At 39.0% G+C, this 19,887-nt stretch overlaps 1 protein-coding gene across 6 annotated transcripts in view; it reads left to right on the forward strand.

Annotated features, from left to right (window-relative positions):
- The window catches only part of FANCC (FA complementation group C), a 236,858-nt gene that overhangs the window by 11,846 nt on the left and 205,125 nt on the right, over positions 1 to 19,887 (forward strand). For 2 of the 6 annotated variants that reach the window (XM_036260703.1, XM_036260699.1), the window contains exons 2-3: positions 11,940 to 12,041; positions 18,200 to 18,268. The gene's annotated coding sequence lies outside the window, so the exon portion shown is untranslated. The other 4 variants (XM_036260704.1, XM_036260698.1, XM_036260701.1 and 1 more) reach the window with 3 other exon arrangements.

A 19,887-nucleotide genomic window follows, 5' to 3' on the forward strand; every position in this document is an offset into this window, starting at 1 on the left:
TTAGTTTCTGCCCATTGAGTATGATGTTGGCTGTAGGTCTTTCATATATGGCCTTTATTATGTCGAGATATGATCCCTCTATTCCCACATTACTGAGCATTTTTATCAGAAGTGGATGCTGGATTTTGTCGAATGCTTTTTCAGCATCTATTGATATGATCATGTTGTTTTTTATTCTTCGTTTTCTTTATGTGGTGTATCACATATTGATTTGCGAATATTGTACCAGCCTTGCATCCCTGGTATGAATCCCACTTGGTCATGTTGAATAATTTTTTTTATGTATTGCTGGATCTGATTTGCTAGTATTTTGTTCAGGATTTTGGCCTCTATGTTCATCAGGGATATTGGCCTGTAGTTTTTTTTCTTTGTAGTGTCTTTTTCTGTTTTTGAAATTAGAATTATGCTGGCCTCATAAAACGAGTTTGGAAGTCTTCCTTCGTCTTGAACTTTTTGAAATAGTTTGAGGAGAATGGGTGTTAGTTTTTCTTTGAATGTTCAGTAAAACTCCCCCGTGAAACCATCCAGGCCTGGGCTTTTGTATGCTGGGAGAGTTTTGATTACCTCTTCAATTTCCTTAGTTGTTTTTGGTCTGTTCAAGTTTTCTATCTCTTCCTAGTCCAGTTTTGGGAGACAGTGTGTTTCTAGAAATTTGTCCATTTCGCTTAGATTGTCGAATTTGTTGCTGTATAACTGTTCATAGTAGCTGTTAACCATCTTTTGTATTTCTGTGGTGTCAGTTGTTCTTTTCTTTCATTTCTGATTTTGTGTATTTGGGTTCTCTCTGTTTCTTGGTGAGTCTAGCTAAGGGTCCATTAATCTTGTTTATCTTTTCGAGAAACCAGCTCTTTGTTTCATTGATCCTTTGAATTGTTATTTTGGTCTCTGTGTCATTTATTTCTGCTCTAATCTTTACTATTTCTTTCCTTCTACTTGCTCTAGGGTTTTCTTTTTGTTTGCTTTCTAGTTCTTTAAGTTGTGAGGTTAGATAGTCTATTAGAAATGTTTCTTGTTTCTTGAGGTAGGCCAGTAGTGTTATGAACTTCCCTCTCAGAACTGCTTTTGCTGCATCCCATAGATTTTATGTTGTTGTGTGTTCATTTTCATTGGTTTCCAGGAAGTTTTTAATTTTTTCCTTGATCTCCATGGTAACCCATTCATTGTTTAATAACATGCTATCGAGCCTCCATGTGCTCAAACGTCTTTGCATGTTCTTGTTGGAATTGATTTCTAGTTTCATGTCATTGCGATCTGAGAAGATGCTTGATATGATTTCAATCTTCTTGAACTTGTAGAGATATAGTTTTTGTCCTATCATGTGGTCTGTCTTTGAGAATGTCCCATGTGCACTTGAGAAGAATGTGAATTCTGTACTTTTGGGGTGTAATTCTCTGTAGATATCTATGAAGTCCATTTGGTCTAGTGCTTCATTTAGAGTCTCTGTTTCCTTGCTAATATTTTGTCTAGAGGATCTATCCAGTGGTGTCAATGGGGTGTTGAAGTCCCCTGCTATGATTGTATTGCTGTCGAGTTCTCCTTTGAAGTTCTCCAGAAGATTTTTAATATATTTTGGTGCTCCTGTATTGGGTGCATACATGTTTATCTAGGTTATATCTTCCTGTTGGATAGATCCTTTCAATATTATGTAGTGGCCTTGTCTCTAGTTATGGCCTTCATTTTGAAATCTATTTTATCAGATATGAATATTGCTACTCCAGCTTTTTTTACCTTTTTGTTTTCTTGGAAGATATTTTTCCATCTCTTCACTTTCAACTTGTGTGAGTCTTTTGTTGTAAGGTGGGTCTCTTGGAAACAACATATATATGAGTTATTGTTTCTTATCCAATCAGCTACTCTGTGTCTTTTTATCAGAGCATTCAGTCCATTTACATTTATGGTGATTATTGACATGTACTTATTTATTGCTATTTTTGTTTAGTGTGTTTATATTTTTCTTCCTATTTTTTAAATTAATTATAGCAGTCCTTTTAACATTTCTTGCAGTGCTGGTTTGGTGCTAATGTATTCCCTTAGCCTTTTTTTTGTCTGGGAATCTCTTTACTTGACCTTCTATTTTGAATGACAGCCTTGCTGAGTAGAGTAGTCTTGGATTCAGTTCCTTATGTTTCATGACCTTGATTACTTCAGGCCTTTCCCTTCTGGCCTGTAGTGTTTGTGTTGAGAAGTCAGCTGATAACCTTATGGGGGTTCCTTTGTAGGTAACCTGTTGCTTATCTCTTGCTGCTTTTAGGATTCTCTCTTTGTCTTTAGTTTTTGGCATTTTAGTTACTATGTGTATTGTTGTGGGCCTGTTTGAGTTCTTATTTGGGGCTCTCTGTGCTTCTTGAACTTGAATGCCTCCTTCCTTCTCCAAATTAGGGAAGTTTTCTTTCACTATTTCTTCAAATATATTCTCTAACCCTTGCTCATTTTTTTCTTCTTTGCGGAGTCCTATGATGCGAATATTATTACGTTTCCAGTTGTCCCATAGTTCTCTTAAGCTGTCTTCCTGTTTTTTAATTTTTTTTTTCTTTTAGTTTTCTAATTGGTTGATTTTTTTCTAACCTGTCTTCTAATTCTGATCCGGTTCTCAGCTTCCTCTACTCAGCTGTTTAGATCTTCCAATGTGTTCTTTATTTCTGTTATGTCATTCTTGATTTCTTCTTGGTGGTTTTTAATTTCCATTTGGTTTAATTTCAACATCTCTGTGTCCTTACTCATGCTGTTGAGCTTCCTTGAGATCATGGCTCTGAATTCTAGCTCCGTTAACTTGCCAACTGCTCCATATTTATCTCATCTTCAGTAGAGATCTCTTGTTCTTTCATTTTGATTTTGTTTCTGTATTTCACCATTTTGGCTACCACAGTGGGCTTTGGAGCCTGCCAAATTTTCCCTGTGGGTGTTGTTGTTCCGCTGTTTGTGGCTCCCTCTCCTGGGTTTGGATGAGTGAGGGAAGACCCATGTTAAACACCACTGTCAAGTCTTGTTTTGCTGGTTAGAGTTGCTAGCCCAGGCATGGTACAGTTATTCTCTAGCTTTTTGCCTTGAGGCTATCAGTAGTGGTTACTTGAAGAGTTTTGGGTTGTGAATTGAATGAAAAACTCTCTCAGGTGGATTTCCCGAAGGTGGGGCAGATACTAGTTGTTAATGAGCCTCCATTTGCATTTCAATGGCCCACGTGGGTAGGGTTAATTCTCCAAGGGTGGAGCTGCTGCCTTTCCCCAGAGCCCTTGAAGGACAAGCTGACCACCGCCCTGTTGGCTGCAACCCAGCAAAAGCTCTGAGCCCTCTCCAAATCCAGAGTGTCCCCATATAGGTCCAGTTCAGTCCGGCCTCCCTCTGCCGGAGTCTGAGGTGAATGGCTGTGGCTATTGTAGCGTCCGTCTCGGCTCTGACCTGTTGAGCTGCTTGGGAGTTTAACCTGAGGGCGCTGCTCCCAGCTAAGGCTGCTGCTGTCTGGGGGCTCCCAGCCCCCTCTCGTTTCTCCGCAATCCTGCCCGGATGGCATCAGTGTCTCTGGTTATATGATCCTCACAAGCTGCTTTTCTGTTGCTTTTTCCCATCGATTTGTCTGCGTTTTAGTTATAATTACAGTTTGGTCCTATGAGCCAGTCTGTGTAGCTTCCATTCACTCTGCCACCATTTTGGAATCTTTTCGAGAGTCCCCCTTCATACCTGTGTTTTGTTCTACTCAAGGCTGTAGGAAGTCAAGAGTAAGTGATTTAAAAAATTTTTTTTCTTTACTTCTGTGCCAATTGTAGTCTTCAACAGGACTTTAAAGGTACAAGATTCCTCATCATATCAGCTGAGTACGGATTCTTTGTAGACTTTTCAGAAAATCTAAAAAAAGGTTGCATTCTCAAGTGTCTCTAGACAGGATAGCCATTTAAGATATGATTGTCTTTCAACAGCAATGCTAAAGAGGACCAGAGAATTGCAGGTTAGATTATAGAATGGGTTTTTTCCTATCATGATACTTAGTATATTAGGAGAGGGAAATAATGTCACATAAGGCTAAACAAGAGGGCTAGAATTTCTGACTCATGCCATTACTGATCACCTGTCCCAGTGTGTGGTAGAATGGACACCTTCACAGCCGTGCCTGAGCCTGTGGTGTCTACTCTTTGAAGTTGAGGCTGCTTAAATGCTCAGGGGTCAACATGGAACTTGAAGAACCATCTTGCTTTCTGAAAGATGATTTGAGAATCACTGGTAGGGGCTATCTCTTACCAAGCTTTTATACTGCTTGATTTCTAGATTAAGGGAAAATTTTTTTTTTAAAATGAATTAGGATACTTTGCCTTAGCCTGTCAGCCAATCCTTTCCTCCCTCTTGGTTGTCTTTCTTCTGACACTGCTCAAGTGTTCTAATGTTTTTCCTTCCGTCTTACACTGTAATGAATTGCGCTTGGAGAACTCTGTATTTCTTGTGATGAACATTTCCATGAAGTTTTTGAATGCATACTTTCCCTAAAGAACAGAAATAACCAAAATGGAAAACCTTTTAGTCCTGAAGTATTCCTCTTTCTTACCTGCTGTACTTTGAATCTGAGCCATGTTTTGTTGGCATTTGAGACTATTCACCCTCATGGACAAAGGTTGGATTATGGTGTATCTCTGTACTATGATGATTTGAGTTCATAAAATAGTACTTAACAAGCAACAAAACTTTTGAACAATATATAAAGCAGGGAAGAAGGGCAAATACAGTGATCCTAAATTGACACCATTTGAATCAGTCCCTTTTCATTATTTCTGATGTTTGCTGGCCCCCATGGCCAGTTTCCCTTGGGACATTATCTCTCCCCCCTCCTTCTTCCTGCTTTCTTCTGATCAGCAGGAAACAGGGACATCCTTTGCCAGGCTTTTATACTTCTTGATTTCTAGATTAAGGGGAAAAAAATTTTTTTAAATGAATTAGGATACTTTGCCTTAGCCTGTCAGCCAATCCTTTTCTCCCTCTTGGTGATGAATCTGAAGAATCATCTCATTTTTACAAGGCATGAACAAGCAAATGGGAATCTTTGATGGGACAGTCATTTCCATGTGGATATCTAGGTCTCTCTGCTCATAGGACTTTCCTTTAGTCCTCTCTACTTAGGAATTTCTGAAGGTCATTTATTTTCCCCTGAAGAAATATATACTGGGACTAACAACTTCTGTTGTTTTTAGTCTGTGTATTTGGAAAAGGTGAAATCATGGTTTTGGTTCCTTAGGGCTGAGTAAGTGTGCTAAACAAGAAATACTGAAGAAATGGAAAATGGGGATTTCCTTCTAACTTTCTGTGTCATTTGCTTTTGTTAATTAGTATACATACAGTGTGAGTGCGCAAAATACTTGTTGAAATCTGCGTTTTAAGGAAATGTGTCATCTACCTTTCTTTTATGTTCTTAAATAAAATTTGCTAAACAGTATTTCTCCAGTTGTTCGTATGAAATGAATATAGGCATAGACAGACATCCACGTGAAGGCATGTGCACTAAGAATCATAAGGGAGTCAACATTTACATTCAGGGCAATATCAAAGATTTTGGTATCATTCAAAAGATGTGTAGTCAGCCCTCAATTGTCTAATAAGTGTGCTGATTAATGAAAAAATACTGCATTTGTGAAAAATGTTGAAATCACCATGAATCTGAAGAATCATCTCATTTTACAAGGCATGAATTTTTTTTTTTTTTTTTTGCCTGCATGGCCACTGCCTTATTTTTGTCTGCTTGAGCTCAGACCATCTCATTCTCTAGTTATCCTCCTGAGTGGAGAATTGGGTGTTTTTTCCTCTTTGTGACAATAGCCCTCTATGGGCAAAGCAGTAGCCACATGGCTAAGGAATGGTGGAGGCATAGGGCAGGAGTGAAGAAGTCTGTCACTTTTTTCCCCTCAGAGCCAAGACTGGGAAAATAGAGCCATTATTTGAGGACAGGAAAGAAGAAGAGGAAGCAAGCTTTGGACTCTATATCTGGCCAGTTCTGATGACTTTACTATTTTCAGAGAACTCAGCTAAAAAATAGAAAATACTTACAGACTATTTCAATAGTTAAAAACCTTTGATTGTATCCATCAGGTACTTTGTCTTGATTAGCATTTTGTCTTCTTTTCCTTACTTTGGGGTGATGTCTATATGGTTAAATTATATATTTTTTGTGATTGTGGAAAGTAACATCTAGAAAAGCACTAACCATGATTTACACTTTAATAAATTATTAAAATATTAGTACAGATGTTATTGCTGTCAAGGTCAAGAAATAGTATATGCCAGCATCTTGAGAGCCATTCATGCCAACCATTCAATAGCACTTCTTCCCCTCCTCTAATAATAACAGGTTTCCTGACTTTTTTTTAGGGTAATCACTGCAGTTTAGTTTTACCTGTGTTTTTGAACTTTATGTAAATGAATTATATCTTATAGGTTGGTTTCTTTTTTTCAACATTATGATTGTCAATTCAGCTCTATGCCCCTAGCAGTACTTCCTAATTTTATTTATTCATTCTCTTGATTGGCATGTGGGCTGTTTTCAATTGGGTCTCTTGTGAGTAATGCTGCTATGAACATTCTGCTAGTGTACATAAACATTAATTAGCTTGCAGTGTTCTTTGCGAGAAATTTTGCAATTTGTCAATTTTTCTATTTTCTATGATTTGCTGTGTTAAAATTTGCTGCTGTGATCGGAGTTTATTTTTTTCCTTTTAGTTATGTCAATTTCTGTGTTATATTTTGAGTTTTATATTTTATTTTACATTTTCATATTAGGTGCATACATATTTAGACTTGTTACATCATCTTGGTGAATTGAACATTTTATCATTATGAAGTACTCTCTTTACCTCTAGTAATGCTTTTACCCCAAAGTTGTTTGAATTGATACTGTTTATTTGATTCCTTTGGTTATGTTTACATGGTATTTTATATTTTCACTATTCTTCTTTTAGCCTCTCTGTATCCTTATGGTCTAGATTTGTCTTTTGTAACAGCATGTAGTTATTTTGAAATTCAAAACTGATAATGTCTGTTTTTTACATGGAGAATTTAATCTATTTGCATATTTTATAGTTGCTAATATGTTTGAGTTTAAATCTAGCATCTTACTATCCTACTGTGTGCATTATGTTTATCTTGTATATTCTTTATTTCTTTTTCCTCTCCAATCTTGCTCTTTTGGCGACTGATTCAGTATTTTTATTTTATTATAAATTTTTTTCCTCTGATATCTTGGAAATTGTATACTGCCTTTTAATACTCTTTTATTCAATTAGAAATTGTAATATGCATTCTTTTATTAGTAAAGTCTGATGTTAACCTTTTAATCCTCCTTTTCCTGGAAAATGCAGCAACCTTAGAACCCTTAACTCTCATTCTCTTGACATAGACTATAGTTTTTATATATTTAAATTTCTGTATTATTTAAAATCTCAATAATAATTTAATTTTCTATCATAATGTTAATTTAAATTTTCCCATGTATCTACCATTTTTGTTGTTTTTATTTCTTCTTACACCTGTAGACTTCTTCTAGGATAATTTTTCATTTGCCTAAGAGCCTCTTTTTTTAAAATCATTTTTTCTTTCTCAATTACAGTTGATATACTGTCAACTAATTATATTAGTTTCAGGTGTACACCTCAGTAATTAGACATTATAAAACTTATTAGGTGATCATCCCCAAAAATCTCATAGCCATCTGACACCATACACAGTTATTAGAATATTACTGACTATATTCCTTTGCTGTACTTTACACCCCCATGCTTACACTATAACTACTTATTTGTATTTCTACATCCCTTCCCCTTTTTCATCCAGGCCCCTAACCCTCCCTCACATCTGGCAGTTGTACAAATGTTCTGTGTAACTATGAGTCTGTTTTGTTTTTTTTTTTATCCTCACCTGAGGACATTTTTGCATGTTTATAGAGTGGAAGGGAAAGAGGGAGGAAGAGAGAGATAGAGAAACATCTATGTGAGAGAGACACATCAACTGGCTGCCATCCACATGACCCCAACTGGGGCCAGCGGCAAACTGCAACCAAGGTACATACCCTTAGCAGGACCAAACTTGGGACTTTCTGTCCATGGACCGATGCTCTAACTGCTGAGCCAAACTGGCCAGGGCACTATGAGTTTGTTTTTGTTCTGCTTGTTAGTTTATTTTTATTTTTGGATTTAATTATTGATAGATATATATTTATTGACATTTTATTGTTTATATTTTTAGTCGTTTTTCTTCTTCTTAAAGGAGTCCATTTAACATTTCATGAAATACCAATTTGGTGGTGATGAACTCCTTTAGCTTTTTCTTGTCTGGGAAGCTCTTTATCTGACATTCTAAATGATAGTTTTGCTGGGTAGAGTAATCTTGGTTGTAGGTCCTTGGTTTTCATCACTGTGAATATTTCTTGCTACTCCCTTGTGGCTTGCAAAGTTTCTGTTGAGAAATCAGGTGACAGTCTTATGGGCATACCATTGTAGGTAACTAACTGTTTTCTTGCTGCTTTTATGATTCTCCCTTTGTCTTTAACCTTTGGCATTTTGATTATGACATGACTTTGGATTCATCTTATTTGGGACTCTCTGGGCTTCCTGGACTTGTATGTCTATTTCTTTCACCAGGTCATTATTTTTTCAAATAGTTTTTCAATTTCTTGCTCCCTTTCTTCTTCTGGCAACCCTGTGATGCAAATGTTGGTATCTTGAAGTTGTCCCAGAAGCTTCTTACATTATCTTCATTTTTTTTTTTATCCTCACTTGAGGACATTTTTTTTCCATTTTTTGTTCAGATAGAGTGGGAGGGTGAGAGAGGAAGAGAGAGAAACATTGACATGAAAGGGACACATCGAGTGGCTGCCACCCACACGACCAACCAGGGCTAGGGACAAACTGCAACTGAGGTACGCACCCTTAACAGGAATCGAACTCGGGTCTCTCTGGACCGCAGTCCCATGCTCTAACCGCTGAGCCAAACCAGCCAGGGCTATCATCATATTTTTTAATTGTTTTTTCTGTTTGCTGTTCTGATTGGGCGTTTTCTGCTTCCTCATATTCCAAATTGCTGATTTGATTCTCTGCATCCTTTCCTCTATTGTTGATTTCCTGTAAATTATTCTTCATTTCAGTTAGTGTATGCTTCACTTCTGACTGGTTCTTTTTTATGTTGGTGATATTCTCACTAAGTTTCTTGAAGTTCTCACTAAGTTCCTTAAGCATCCTTATAATCATTGTTTTGAACTCTATTTGGTATTTTGCTTGCTTTCATTTCATTTAGTTCTTTTTCTGGAGATTTCTCCTGTTCTTTTATTTGTGACATGTTTCTTTGTTTCTGCATTTTGGCTGCTTCCCTCTGTTTGTTTCTATGTATTAGGTAGAGCTGCTGTGTCTCCTGGACTTGGTAGAGTGGTCTTATGTAGTAGGTGTCCTATAGGGCCCAGTGGCTCAGCCTCTCCAGTCACCTGAGCTGGGCACTGCAGTTGTGCCCCTGTGTGGACTTTGTGCACTGTCCTGTTGTACTTGAGCCTTGATTGCTGTTGGCATCACTGGGAGGGACTGACCTCCAGGCCAGTTGGCTGTGAGGACCAGCTGCAACTATAGCAGAAGAGCTGACCATATGGAGCAATATGTAGCAGGGCTTGCTTCAGTGGGGCTTTGGTGCTAACTGAGTTCACCCCTTGAGTGTGTCGTTCGTGGAAGTGGTAGGGTTATAATCTGGCTTGGTTTGAAGCTGTACACTGTGTGCACTGGCTCTGGGGCCTCCCGGGAGGTCCAAAGTCAGCCACTGCCTCTGCCCTGCCTTGTGCCACCCAGCATGAGCTACAGAGTGATCTGCAGATGGCTGCTACTTGTGTTGGGCTTGGAAGTTCCCAGGAGAGGCCAAGCTGTGAACCGAGGCAGGCTACCACTGGTGCCGGGCCTGGGGCCACTTAGCAAGAGGTATGGGGCATGCTGAGGCCAGCTGCTGCTGGTTTGAGAGATTTTAGGAATATCTGAAGGAAGGGCCAATAGAGGTTAGTTGTATGGAAAAGCCACTGGAAAAGCCACTGGAAAAGGCTTGGATGAGCCCACAAGATGGGTGGTGCGGGGTCTCAAGGACACCAGCACGGGGTGAACTGTGTGAGCCAGGTTGATGCAGCTCAGATATGGTGCCTGCCTTTTGGCTCTGTGGCTGGTAGGGCTCAGCAAAGGAACAGTGGTCTCTGTCAGTACTTTTATCTGGGAGAAAACTGCTCCTCCAGCCCTTACCCTGATGCCAGACAAATTAGGTCCTCCCTGCATTTCCCTGGCTCCTTTCAAGCTGCTGTCCCAGTGCTGGAGCTCAGAGTGAGGTAATCCAAGTAAGTCCATATGTGGGCCCTTTAGAGAAACTGCTTGGGACTCCAGCAGCCTCTGTATCATTCTGCCACAATTCCTGCTGGGTTTTATAGCCTGAAGATATAGGGACTTCTCTTCCCAGCACTGGAACCCTGAGCTTAAGGGTCTGGTATGCTGCTGGGACCCCTTGCTCCTCACAGGGGACCTCCATATCCAAGATACTCCTCCCAATTGAAAACCACTATACATGGGTGTGAGACCAGCCAGTTCCACACCTCTGCTCCTCCTACCAGTCTTGATGTGGCTTCTTCTTTAATTCCTTACTTATAGTACTTCCATTCAGCCAGATTTTAGGCAGTTCTGAATGATGGTTGTTTTGTAGTTTAGTTTTAATTTTGATGTGGTGGTTGGAGGAGATAAGTACTGCATTTTTGGTAGATTATTCCGCCATGTTGGCTGGAACACCCCTTACAGCTGCTTTTAAGCAGGTTTACTGGTGACAAATTCTGTATGCTTTAACTGTCAGAAAGGCTTTATTTTACCTTTATTCTTAGTATTTTAACTGGGTGCAGTATTCTAGGTTGGCCTATTTTTTTTCTTCCATGGCATTTGAGATATTTTTCTGGACTTTGCACTGTATTTCTGTATATCTATTTATTCGTCTGTATTTTTGTAATTGTTGGATCATTTCTTCTGATGTATCTTCCAAATTCACTAATTCTATTTTCTGTTGGGTTTAATCAGCTGTGAAACGCATCTATTGAATTCTTAATTTCAGTTATTTTGTTTCTGAGTTCTAGAATTTCTACTGTAGTCTTCTTCTTTCACAGTCTTTTTTTAAAAATAGTTTTCAGTTTCTTGATGAAAATTTGGTTTTTATCTTTACTCTTAATCGCTTTATAATTTTGTCTCTTTTTTTTTAAAACCATCTGGAGTATGGCTTTTTTGGGGGGTTCTTGTCCATTGGGGAGGCTCTTGTTCATGTGTTCTTTTCTTTTGTGCTTTATTCTCTTTAATTATGTAATTTTTTATTGTAGTTGAAGAATTATTTTTGGAAATAATTAGAAAACTAGGATGATATCTTCCTCCAGAGAGGGTTATTCTTTGCATCTTCCAGGTACCTGGCAGCACTAGCAGCTGGGACCACCTTAATTCATTTTCAGTTTCACACTTATGCTGTAGTGTCTATCAGGGCTGGATTACTTCTGAGTCACCAGTATTTTCAGGGTGTAACCTTATGGGCCCCAATCCTAAGTGTGGTGTGGTTTACCAAAAACTCACTTTCACAGGCCTGGCACCCTATTTTTACTCTTTAGCAAGGGTCTCAAAAGAGCTGCTTTGCCTTTTAACTACTTTATTATCAGAAATGCCTGCCTAGGCTTGTGCATTCTATGTACTAAGATCTTTCTTTGATGATTCCACATTATTTTTCTGATTCTTTGGTGGGTTTTGTATTATGTTTTTCTATTTCCTATAGCCTTATATAATAACTTGCAGTAGGAAGGTTGGTCTCTATTACCTTAAGTAGAATTGATATTGGATGCAATTTTAACTATGTTTATATTAAATATATCCTGTACAATTTTTTTGTTTACATATTTTGGTTAATCAAGAGAACTTACTATAGACTTTTACTTCCAGCTATTTTAAAGTGTCTAGAAGAGCCAGGTAAAACATCTTTCGAAGATATTGGAAAATTGCAAAGGTACTTGGGACTCAAAGAGTTAAGATCCTGGAGCTAAGGTAAGAGTACTTAAGTACTTACTGAGCAGACATTCTACAGCAGTTTTTCATCCACAAGGCATTTGCTATTTCTTGAGAAGCTGGGAGAGACCTAGAACCTGGGAAGAGTCCTGCGCTGAACACATTCATGGGACAGTTTCTTGGGGTTGGAGAGACATTCATTGGAGTTCCAAAGGGAAAGATTGTTAGTCTGACTACCTAAAAATGTAAAACTTTTATATATCAAGAAACACAAAAGTAGAAGAATGGATAAAGATAGAAAATCACTACTTTTTCAACCCCTTATGGATCTAAAATGATCACCAATAGATCCTAAAACCATTAGGGAAAAGGTTAATGGTGAACTTTATGATGGGTGAATTAGGTTGACAGTACTCTTTTTTTGGTTAATCCTCATTTGAGGATATTTTTTCATTAATTATTAGAGTGGGAGGGAGGGAGGGAGAGAGAAACATCAATGTGAGATATGAGAGTGACACATTGATTGATTGCCTCCTGACTGTTCCCTGACTGGGGCCAGAGATCGAATCTACAACCCAGGTATGTGCCCTTGACTTGAAATAGAACCCATGGCCCTTTGGTCTGCAGGCCGACCCCCTAACCGCAGAGCCAAACCGGCCAGGGCTAGGTTACCAGTACTTGAAACCACTTGGCAGTTTTAACATTATGATACATGAGAGGATTAGGTTGACAATACCTGTAACCACTGGTCAGTTTCAATGTTAATGATACATGAAACAACCAAACATTATGTGCCTTCAGATTTTATTCAAAGTATACAACACCTCAAATTAAGTATTCCAGCAAAAGAATTCACCCTGAATCTAATGGAACCTACTGATCTAGCTATCAGTTTGTACGCAGTGTAGGATATGGCAAAACATGTTAACACCAAAGGAATTTAGTCAGTCAAATGCCTAAATATGCGACATTTTATAGGTCAAATGTGTTGGTTTTTCCAGGGAATAAATGATATGAAAGGTTAAAAAGATAAAGAGGGATAACTGTTAGAGATTAAAAGAGAAATGTGAATATTGACCATATGCATTGAATGTGTGGATCTTATTTGGATCTAAATATAAACAACCCATATATAAAGGGAAATTTTTAAGAAATTTGAACATAGATGGGCTGTTAGATAATATTATTGGCTTTATTGGGTGAGAAAGAACTGTACTGAAGTTAAGTTTCTTCTTTTTAAAAATCCTTATAAGAAGAGATACAAATCTAAGTATTTTGGGTAAAGTTATATGTCTTTGATTTGCTTTAAATATGGAAAATTTTAATAATTATTTGAACTGGTTAGTGGATACACAGGGGTTCATTTGGCTGTTTTCTCTACCTTTTTGTATATTTAAAAATGATCATTAAACAGGTTTAAAAAAAGTCATAAACAAAATAGCACTTGTACCACATAGCCTGTTTTAAGTGAGAATGTTATAAACTACTCTCCTTATTGGGTGAAAGTCTACAGCTTATAAGTGGTGTCAAGGAGGCATAAACTTCATTTTATTTGTGTAGTGCATTTCTTAGCTGTTTTACCTGTTAGAAATGTGTATGTAACTCCCCCATGTCTAAGGAGGCACACCATAGTCTCGCTAAAACTATGTGTGGAAAGGAAGAAGGGCAGTTCTTGAAATCAAGAATGGATGCATATATGTTAAAAGAACAGGAAAAGGGTACTAAGTGGGCAAAAACTACTGATATCTACTGCCTTTCACTTGTTAATTACTCAGAACATTCAAATCTACTGCTTTCCACACACAGAATTTTAAAAATATTTCCAACTGACATAATTTAGCTCTCTTTTCCTTAAGAAAGAGAGAGAATCCGAAGTAATGCTTAGTTAATACACCTAGCTTCAAGTCCAAGAGTTCGGGACAATGTTAGTTCCTCTTCCCATATCTGTTTTATTCTGTGAATTACAGACTTTAGGAAAATTTGTCTACTAATAATATACTCTCTATGCAGTAGGAGAAAAATGAAAGAGAAGGGAATTTGAAAAGATTATATGACATAGCAAGCAAGACATACAGATAGCATCCAAAAACCTCACTCGTGCATTTTGACCAACAGGCCTAATTTGTACATGATGATAGATTGCTGCTGGGCACACCCGGCTTTGTGGCTTGGGAGATCAGTCCAGAGAGTGAGGCTTGGCACTGGCTCTTCCCAGAATCCAGGCCTTTCACACATGCTTTCAACAGTGTTGGATCTGCTGGGTCAAAATAGCTGGGTCAAAATAGAAGAGTGCTCCAGCATGGACAAGCTGTGCAGTAACTCTTACTCTGAGCCCTACCCATATTTTCTTATTGCGAGGCAAATGGATAGAAGCAGATAAAAGATCTAAAACCGCCCTGGCTGGTTTGTCTCAGAGGTAGAGCATCAGCCCGTGGGCCAATGAGTCCCGGGTTCAATTCCAGCCAAGGGCACGTACCTCGGTTGCAGTTCATCCCTGGCCCTGGTTGGGGTTGTGCAGGGGGCATCCAGTCGATGTGTCCCTCTCATGTTGATGCTTCCCTCTCTCTCCCTTTTTTGCACTCTCTCCTTCCCACTCTGTCTGAGGATAAATAGAGAAAAAAAAATATCCTCAGGTGAGGATTAAAAAAAAAAAAAGATCTATATGTTGCCTTCAGAATCCCCGAAATATCACCCAAGCACTTTGCCTCTTAGGAGGTGTAAAGTGCACATTTATCATTTACTTTATTTTTATGTGTTTATTATTTTGAGTAAGTAGTATACATGACATTAAATTGAAGAGGTACAAAAAAGTACATCATAAAACTGAAGTTCTTTTTCTGCATTTACTCAGCTACATAGGTCTCCACACTGGACACACCACTGGTACTCGTTTCTTGGGTATCCTTATTTAAAAAAATTTTTTTTTAATCCTCACCTGAGGACATTTTTCCATTTTTTATTCAGATAGAACAGGAGGGAGAGAGAGGAAGAGAGAGAGAGAGAGAAACATTGACCTGAAAGGGACACATAGAGTGGCTGCCACCTGCACGACCCAATCAGGGCCGGAGACAAACTGCAACCGGGGTACATGCCCTTAGCGAGAACTGAACCCAGGTCTCTCCGGAATGCAGGCCGGCGTTCTAACGCCGAGCCAAACTGGCCAGGGCTTGGGTAACGTTATTTTAAAGGGCATATCCTGACTTGGCAAAGACTGTTGGATCACAAGAAACTTCCTGAAGTGGCAGGCCCTGTATGTTCGTGGGATTTGTATCCAACCCTCTGAAATGTAAGCAAGGCACCTGTGTCTTCCTACTCTCCAGGTTCTGTTAGCCTGATAGCTGCATTGTGGTAGACCATTGTAATGTGCTGTGTCCGAGTTGACATCACCGAGGCAGGTGAAAGTAAACTACTTTCTCATATCTTCAGTTTATCACAAAGGATAAATGCACTTACCAGCTTTATCACTGCATTCTGGGTGCCAAGGGTGGTATTGATTTGCTCCAGTTAGGCCCCACATCTAAAATTGCAGTTGGAATTGAAGTCATCTTTTGATTATGTTTATGATAGTCTAATATTATTGAGTGGACCTTTGGCCCCTCAGTTTGGCAGGTGGAGTTCTCTATAAATCACCAGATTTATGGCATTGTTCTTTTTATAGTCCAGTGGCTTTCACCTGCTCATTCCTTCTAGAGGAGTTTAATGAGTCAGGGACCCTGATTTCAGGTAATATCTCATCAATCTGTATTACCATCTTGTTTCATGGACTTCTGATTTCCAATTCCCTAGTATGAACAGGAGTTCTACTTCCATTTTCCTTGACTTGGGCCAGTAACCAGCTCCAAATTCCCTTCCTTTCTTCTAAGGTCTGTTTACTGTAGCCCATTATCTGGTATCAGTTTGTATCAGGTTCTGTATCAGTTTCAGACTCTAGCAGTTGCTTTTGTTCTTTGATTGAAAATGAGAGAAATCAGCAGTGATTAATTTAAGGGGAATTAAAGGGGTATAAGACGAATTTATTGGAAGGCCCTTGGATAGCTCATAGAATTAAAGAGAGAGTTGAAAATCCATACCTTGTTAAGCACATAACAGGGTAGCTCCAGGGATTTAGACGAAGAGTCTCTGAATGACTTAGTTCCACCCTTCTGTCAGTCTACTCAAGATTCAGATTCCCAGCAGAGTCAGGTTTGCCTAACTAGAATCATCATCCCACCTTAGACTGATGGCACAGAGTGCCTTGATTAACAGACTCACCAAGACTTGGGGAATAGAGGAGGTATACTTTCCTAGATGAAAGTAAAGTGCTAAACCAAAAGAAGGGAGGAGGAATGCTCAACAAGAGATGCCCATTCTGGAGTATTCCAGTTAAGTCAGTGTTTCTTGTGGGAAAGACCATTTTTCTTTGTGAGCTGCTGTCCCACTGCATTGCAGTATATCCAACATCCTTGGCTACTGGTCACTAGATGCCTACAGCTCTCCCACTGTTACCATTACAACCAAGGCACCACCGTTTCCTGACCACTACCATCTCCTCCCCCAGACTTTCCCTCCCCAGACAAGCTGTGAAGAAGAACCAGACCACTTCACTGCATGATCCCTAAAACTGTTTGCATTTAAAACAATCAGATGCATTTCTATTGCGAAGCAAAAGGTGGTTTGTAATTTTGTTATAATAAAATAAGGTTTCTTTTTTATCAAAAAGTTCTTCAGTTTATGCCAGTTATAAAATAAATAAATGATGGAGATATATAGCATGGTGACTATAGTTAATAATTTTGTATTGCATACTTGAAAGCTGTTCAGTGAGTGGATCTTAAAATTTTCATCACAAGAAGAAAAATTTTGTAACTATGGTGACAGATGTTAGCTAGACTTATTGTGATCATTTCATAGTAAATACAAATATTCAATCATTATGTTGTATACCTGAAACTAATGTTATAATTCAATTATATCTTTATTTAAAAAATGAAAAAAAAGTTCTTCAATTTAGTGTCTCCAAATATCTAAACTGATTTGCATCTAGAGCCATGTAAGATATATAAGAAATTACTCAATTTGTTTCTTCAGTTTAGAGTTTAGTTCTTTATTTAAGGGGATTGACTTTAGAGCCAGACTCTCTGAATTCAAGTCCCATAATCATAGTTCTGCTGTTTACTAGCAGTTACTTCCTTTGGACATTAAGTATTTAATATATTCCCAAGAGCATAGTAAATGTGTGTATGTAAAAGCTATATTTCTAAAATGGGATATTAATAATTAATAATAACATAAAAATACCTAAAATTTTTTTGGGGGGAGGGGCTGTCTTTTAAAAATTAAAATACTTTATCTGGAAAAGCATTTTTTTTTTTTTTTTATCCTCACCCGAGGACAATTTTCCACTTTTTGTTCAGATAGAGTGGGAGGGAAGGAGAGGAAGAGAGAGAGAAAGAGAGAGAGAGAGAGAGAGAGAGAAACATCGATGTGAAACACATCGAGTGGCTGCCATCCGCATGACCAGCCAGGGCCGGGGACAAACTGCAACCGAAGTACGTGCCCTTAGCGGGAACCGAACCCGGGTCTCTCTGGACCGCAGGCCGACGCTCCAACCGCTGAGCCAAACTGGCCAGGGCTGGAAAAGCATTTTGTTACAGCATTTAGCTCAAAACTATACTTTTAAAAATATCAGTGAATTGTTCAATCCTTTATTTAGTATCTATTGAGTGCTTGCCAGGTGTGCGACAATTGAGGAAGATGAAATTTACATACTAATTCCCTGGAGGAAGCAGTAAGTAAGTGAACAGATGAATGCCAGGGTAATTACTGATCTGATAGTTGTGGAGGCATCAGCCGAAAGGTCTGGAAACAGGAGGTGGTTTGGCTTGTTGGGGAAACAGATGAGAAGCCTGGACTGGACTCTATTCTGAAACCTTTCTTTTTTTAAAAAACATGAACCTATTTTAAACTAAAATTTTAGTACCATTTAAAAACTTTTGTCTTCCTGGGAGGTGGGAGGGTCAATGGAGCTGTGTTTTGCAAGGCCTGAGAGACTCTGGTAAGAAGCTGGAATTTTTCATTTTACTAGGAGTTAGGGTTTCTTTGCAAGGAAGCTGTTGGTGGGGATGGGGAGAATTGAAGCAGGGATGTACTGGGTCAGATATACATTTGGGAAAGTTATTTTGTCAGTTGTGTTAATGGAGTTGTTTGTTCTCATTAAGAATGAATTGGAGCCCTGGCCAGTTTGGCTCAGTGATTGGAGCGTTGGCCTGCGGACCAGAGAATCCCAGGTTCGGTTCCCACCAGGGGCACGTACCAAAAAAAAAAAAAAAAGAATGAATTGGAGAAGAGGAGCAGGTGGGACCAAGTAGAAGACTCTAGGGAAGACATGGATGGGATGGGATGGGATGGGATGGGATGGGATGGAGGCAGTAGAGGTGAAAAGCAGTAGGTGAAATTGAATCAACTCACACATACAGGCATATGTCAGAAATATTGTGGTTTTTGTTCCAGAACACTGCAATAAAGTGGGTCACACGAATTATTTGGTTTCCTAGTGTATATAAAGTTATGTTTATACCATACTGTGGTCTATGAAGTGTACAATAGCAGTATGGCTAAAAAATGTATGTAACTTAATTAAAAAATACTTTATTGCTAAAAAATTACTAGCCATCATCTGAGCCTTCAATGAATCATAATTTTTTTGCTGGTGGAAATTTTGTCTCCATGGAGATGAAAGTGCAACATCTAGAAGCACAGTAAAGTGGAGCACAGTACAACAAGGTGTGGCTGTATTTTGGAGATAGAACTCACCGGTATTGGTGATGACTGGATGAGAAGGACAATGAGAGAAGGGGAAGGATCACTTTTGGCTATATGTGCCATTTGACAGAATGCATATATTCCCTCTATTCTGAAAGCTTTTTTCTTTTTTCTTTTTCCCTAACATGAACTTCTTTTAAACTCAAATTTTATTACCATTTTAAAACTTTCATCTTTCTGGTCTAGATTTTTAAAAAAACCTTACCTGAAGATAAGTTTTTATTGATTTTAGAGAGAGAGGAAGGGAGGGAGGGAGAAAGAGAGAGAGAGAGAAGAGAAACATTGATATGAGAGCAACATTAGTCATTTGCTACCCCATGTACCCCGACTGGGGATCGAACCGGCAACCCTTTGGTGCATGGGACAACACTCCAACCAACTGAGGCACACCAGCCAGGGCAATTGTACAATCTACTTAATTTTTTTTCTTATTTAGTAATAAGAACCTTCTTTGTTAGTGTTTTTGGCATCTAATTGGCAGCCTGTTTTCTGTTACTTCTTGCTGGTGAGGATTTAAACTCACTACTTGCAGAGTATAGTCTTTTGAAGTTAGATAGCTGAGAGTCATCCTTGAAAAGGATGAGTCTTTAAAGGCCTGTAACTGCCCTGGCCAGTTTGGCTCAGCGGTTAGAGTGTCGGCCTGTGGTCCAGAGAGACTGGGATTCGGTTCCCACTAAGGGCACGTACCTCGGTTGCAGTTTGTCCCCGGCCCTGGTTGGTCGTGCGGGTGGCAGCCACTCGATGTGTCCCTTTCATATCCATGTTTCTCTTTCTCTCCCTCCCTCCCTCCCTCCCTCCCTCTCCCTCCCTCCCTCCCTCCCTCTCCCTCCCTCCTTCCCTCTCCCTCCCACTCTATCCGAACAAAAAAATGGAAAAATGTCCTCGGGTGAGGTAAATAAATAAATAAACAAATACATGCCTATAACTGTTGAAGCAGACCTCCCTTCTGTGCCTGGTGAGCTTCCCATGGTGAGGATGGCCAGGAGGCTGGGATGGTAGTGGAGCACCTGGAGTCAGTTTCCTAGCTCTGCCTGAGGCACATGCTCACTGCATTATTCCTCTGTTCTGTTCAGTGTGTACTTTC

This window comes from Molossus molossus, unplaced genomic scaffold, assembly GCF_014108415.1.
Source record: "Molossus molossus isolate mMolMol1 unplaced genomic scaffold, mMolMol1.p scaffold_m16_p_14, whole genome shotgun sequence".
Lineage (NCBI taxonomy): Eukaryota > Metazoa > Chordata > Mammalia > Chiroptera > Molossidae > Molossus > Molossus molossus.